This window comes from Pteropus alecto, unplaced genomic scaffold (genome assembly GCF_000325575.1).
Source record: "Pteropus alecto unplaced genomic scaffold, ASM32557v1 scaffold607, whole genome shotgun sequence".
NCBI classification, from domain to species: domain Eukaryota; kingdom Metazoa; phylum Chordata; class Mammalia; order Chiroptera; family Pteropodidae; genus Pteropus; species Pteropus alecto.
Window position 1 is genome coordinate 11,538 of NW_006440644.1, and position 4,634 is coordinate 16,171.

The following is a 4,634-nucleotide window of genomic DNA, read 5'->3' on the forward strand; positions in this document are numbered from 1 at the left end:
AACAATGATACTAATTATATCAGACTTCTTTTCACAAATTATGCAGGCAGGAATAGAATGGAAGAAAATAATTGAAGCCTTGAAAGAAAATCAGTGACATAGAATTATGTATCCTGTGAAGTTATCTTTCAAAAGTGAATAAGAAATAAAGACTTTTTCAGACAAACAAACACTGAGAGAATATGGCTATAGTAGTCCTGCCTTGCAAGAAATGTTCAAAGAAGTTCTTTAGAGAATGGGAAAATGATATAGTTCAGAAGCTTGGATCTATAGAAAGAAAAGAAAAGCATCAGAAAAAAAATGAAGGTAAAATAAAATATTTATTTTTTCTATTGCTATATGATTTAATAAATAATGTTCTCCAAAGTCATAACAGCAACCATGCATTGGTTGATTATAGCATATGAGGAGTAAAATGAATGGCAGCGATGCAGTAATGGACAGAAGGGAGGAATTGGGAATATTCTGTTGAAAGATAGCAGTACTACCCTGAAGCAGTATGGTGCTATTTGAAAGTGAATATGGACTAGCTGTAAATGTATGTTACATACTCCAGGGACTCTACTAAAATAAAAAAAGAAATTTACTTCATGTGCTAAGAGAGGATATAAAATGGAATCATATAAAATGTTCAATTGAAACTAGAGATGGAATAAAAAGAGGGAAAGATTAAAAAGAGAAACAGAGCAAGCACAATGAAAAAATAATTACAAACATAAAAGAATAAACTGTGGTAGATCCATATAATGGAATATTATTCAGCAATAAAGAGAAATGAGTGCACACAGTACAAAAAAATATGAAGGAAACTTAAGTGAATATGCTTGAGGAAACAAGCCTATCTGCAGGCTACATACTGTATGATTCCAACTAGATGACATTTCGGAGAAGGTAAAACTATAGAAATGGTATCATAGTCCATTCAGGCTGCTATAAAGAATAGCAGAGTCTGGGTGGCTTATGAACAACAGAAATTTACTTATCATAATTCTGGAGGCTGGAAGGTCCAAAATCAAGGCTCTGAGACATTTAGTGTCCGCTGAGTGCCCACTTCCTGCTTCATAGTCAGCTGGCTGTCTTCATTGTGTTCTTACATGGTAGGAGGGCCATGGAACTCTCTAGGGTCTCTTTTATAAGGGCCCTAATCCTGTTCATAAAGCTCCACCCTCACAACCTCCTAAAGACCCCACCTACAAATATCATTGCATTGGGGATTAGAAGTCAACATATGCATCTTGGGGAGGAACATAAAATTCAGTCTATAGCAGATGGTGAAAAGGTCAGTGGTTACCAGAGAGGTGACTAAATGAAACACTGGGGTTTACATGTTTTTATACACTTGTGAAACTCTGTAAAACTGTGCGATAGTAAGAGTGAACCCTGATGTAAACTATGGACTTTAGTTAACAATAACATAATAATATTATTTCTACAATATTGAGTTTTGATAGTCTTTTATATATTTTAGGTACAAGTTCTTTGGCAGATATGTGGTTTGGAAATTATGCCATTTGAAAATTATTTCAAATACTTCATTATATGGATATAACTCTAATGTACCACATTGATGCAAGATATTAGTAATAGGAGAAACTATATTGGGTGTTGAGTGTCGGGTGTTGGGGTCGGATGGGTAGCTGGTACTGTATGTACTATCTTTTCAATTATTCTGTAAAAATTAAAACTGTACTAAAAATAAAGTATATTAATTATTTTTAAAGTCCGAGTCTCATTTTTCTTCATTTTTCATTGAGGATGGAGGATTTGTTTATCTTTTATACTTCTTCCATCTTTAACATTTATGATCTCCCTCTTTTAAATGTTTTTAGTGCTCACTTTGGCAGAATACATACTAAAAATTGGAATGATACAGAGATTAGTATGTCCTCTGCCCAAGGATGACACAAATTCATGAAGTGTTCCATATCCTAAAACTGTATCTATACTTTATTTTTTAGCGCAGTTTTAGATTTACAGTAAAATGAGCAATAGTACAGAGTTCTTAGACATCCTGCCCCGCATATCCTCCCTTACTATCAACACCCCAGCATTAGAGTGGTACATTTGTTATAATCAATGAACCTAAATTATCATCCAAAGTCTATAGTTTACATTAAGATTCACTCCTGGTGTTGTAGGTTCTATGGATTTGACAAATGAATAACATATCCACCACTAGAATATCATACAGAGTAGTCTCACAGCCCCCCAAATCCTCTGTGCTCCACTTATTTGTCCTTTCTTCCTCCTAACCCAACGGGAAACTTTTGTGGTGCTAGAATAGTTCTGCATCTTGATTGTGGTGGTGGTTACACAAATTTACACATGTGATAAAATGACAGAACTAGACACACATTGCACCAATGTCAGTATTCTGATTTTGATATTGTACTAAAGTTGAGTAGTCACTGGGAGAACCCATCGAAGGGTACATGGGAACTCTGCACTATCTCTGTAACATCTTGTGATTCTGTAATTATTTCAAAATAAAAAAGTTTAAAATATTAAATCTGTCTTTGTTCAAAGAAAATAGTGGCCATGGCTAGGATCAGGGGGCCCGACTGTTTCTACTCTGATTGTTCCTTGGCCTGGCTGGTGAGCTCTTGGATGACTGGCTCAGGCAGGTTTCTTAAATTCTTTGGCCTTTCAGGTGTTCTCCTACGACGAGGGCACTCATTTTTCCAATGGCTAGCCTCTTTGCAGTTGGCGCATTGGTTGTCACAAAGTAGGGGTTTCCTTTTGATTTCTCCCTTCCATGAGGGAACAGCAGTCTGTTGTGCTGGACCTGGGTTCCCCAATTGGGTCTTTTGACCGCAGCTTACAACCATTTTGTTTGCAACTTCTAGTAACTGGGTGTTGTTCATCCCAGCAAAGCCCTCTAATTTTGAAGCTTGTGCTTCGGAGTCAAAAGGGGTATACGCCTGGAATGCCTCACATAGTCTCTCATAGAATTTTGTGGGCAACTCCTCTGGCCTTTAGAGAATCTTTGTCGTTTTTGTTGTTGGCTTCCTAGCCCCAGTCTTTACCTTTAATTTGGATTTTTCATGTTTTCCATGTGGTGAGGATCTTACCACCTTTTTAACAAAAGCGAGGGGAATTATTCCGACCCAGCCATCCTTGTTCTGGGCACTTCACTGCTGTTCTTCTGGCTTCTTGATTATTACTAGGATATCACCCTTCTTAAAAGGCAGGTCTTCAGCATCATTTCCAGGAAAATCATAGAGAGTCCATGCATATTTCGATGCACTTAGATACCTGGGCACGGGCTCCATCAGGGTGGTGGTGTTCAGGTGGTGGTGTTCAGGTGGTGGGTGAGTCTTGTAAAACTCTAGCAGGACCGACAAATGGTCAAATTCCATCTTGATGATGTAGTAGGAGACTAGTGCATTCTCGGACACGGACAGTAGATAGTCCTTGGGGCAGGTGGAAGAGTCGTGGACTACGAACATGCCATGGAGCTGGCCCTGGAGCTGAGTCTGCACCTCCTCGTGAGACAATGACTCCATATAGCAGGCAGAGTGATTTGAGGAGTTGAACTTGAACCTGACACAGGGCATGGTGCTGGGCCGGGACTCTGGGGTAGGTTGGAGTGGCGAAGACACTGATGGTGGAGGTTTGTCAGCAATTGTGGGCACAGTGGCTGTGCGGAGACTGACGGTGCTGCTGAGATGTATGGTGGTGAGAAGAAAATAAGCTCTTCCTCAGGGACCCCTTGGTGGATTAATTTTGCTGGCACCTTCTTGTTCTTTTCTTGAGTTGGTTGGGCCACAAGTACCTTACTCTCTCCCTGCCTATTCGCACTAAACTGGACCCAAGGGAGCACGAAACTGGACCCAGTAGCAGTATGCAGCCATGTGTCTATGTACGAAAACTGGTCTGAATATCCAGGGATCCCCTTCACTACCCACTATACTGCCCTCACTGTGGGGAGGTCGAGAGTCCCTTCTAGAGGCCAATTTACCCTGAAGGCGGGCCATTTAAACTCACAAAGAGTACGAAGCTTTCCTGAGGTCAGCTTGACCCCTTATTTCCCTGAGAAATCTTCCTTAAAATTTTCCAACATACAATCTAAGACAGTTGGCTTAGCAGAACCTCCCCCCATATATGCAGGGACCTTCCTTTGAAAACTGGGTGCACAGGCCAGTGTTAGTATATTTTCTAAAGCCCCAGAAGGAGCTTTAGCTGGTTAAGGCATCATAAAACACTGAAATTATTTTGATGAAATACAGAATCCTTGTTTTCTACTCAGAAAACCTTTTCATAACATTAGTCTAAAACACAATTCTAGTTTTTGAATTCCTCTTACTTTTAGCACATAGAATTTCCTCTCAGAATTTCCCTTCACCAACCTTCTTTCACATTTTCTTTATTCTCTCAGTTTGCTTCTTTTCACTCTTTCAGCAATAACCATCTCTGAGACAAACACCTTTCCTTCAATTTCCTTCAAAATAAGTCTCCAGACCTTATACCTTCTGTTACCAAAAACACTTTCCTTTCATATCTATCTATCTATCTATCTATCTATCTATCTATCTATCTATCTATCTATCTATCATCTATCTATCTATCTCTATCTATCTCAGGAGTACCTCCTGTACCTCCCATGACAGACAACAATCACATGGAGGGTTGGG

At 39.3% G+C, this 4,634-nt stretch overlaps 1 non-coding gene and 1 pseudogene across 1 annotated transcript; one reads left to right on the plus strand and one right to left on the minus strand.

Annotated features, from left to right (window-relative positions):
• LOC112484586 overlaps positions 1–3,557 on the minus strand; it is a 6,778-nt pseudogene extending 3,221 nt beyond the window's left edge.
• Positions 1,829–1,931, plus strand: LOC112484591. The gene has a single exon (XR_003048050.1). It is a non-coding gene; the product is annotated as a U6 spliceosomal RNA (small nuclear RNA).
• Positions 3,558–4,634: the final 1,077 nt, after the last annotated feature.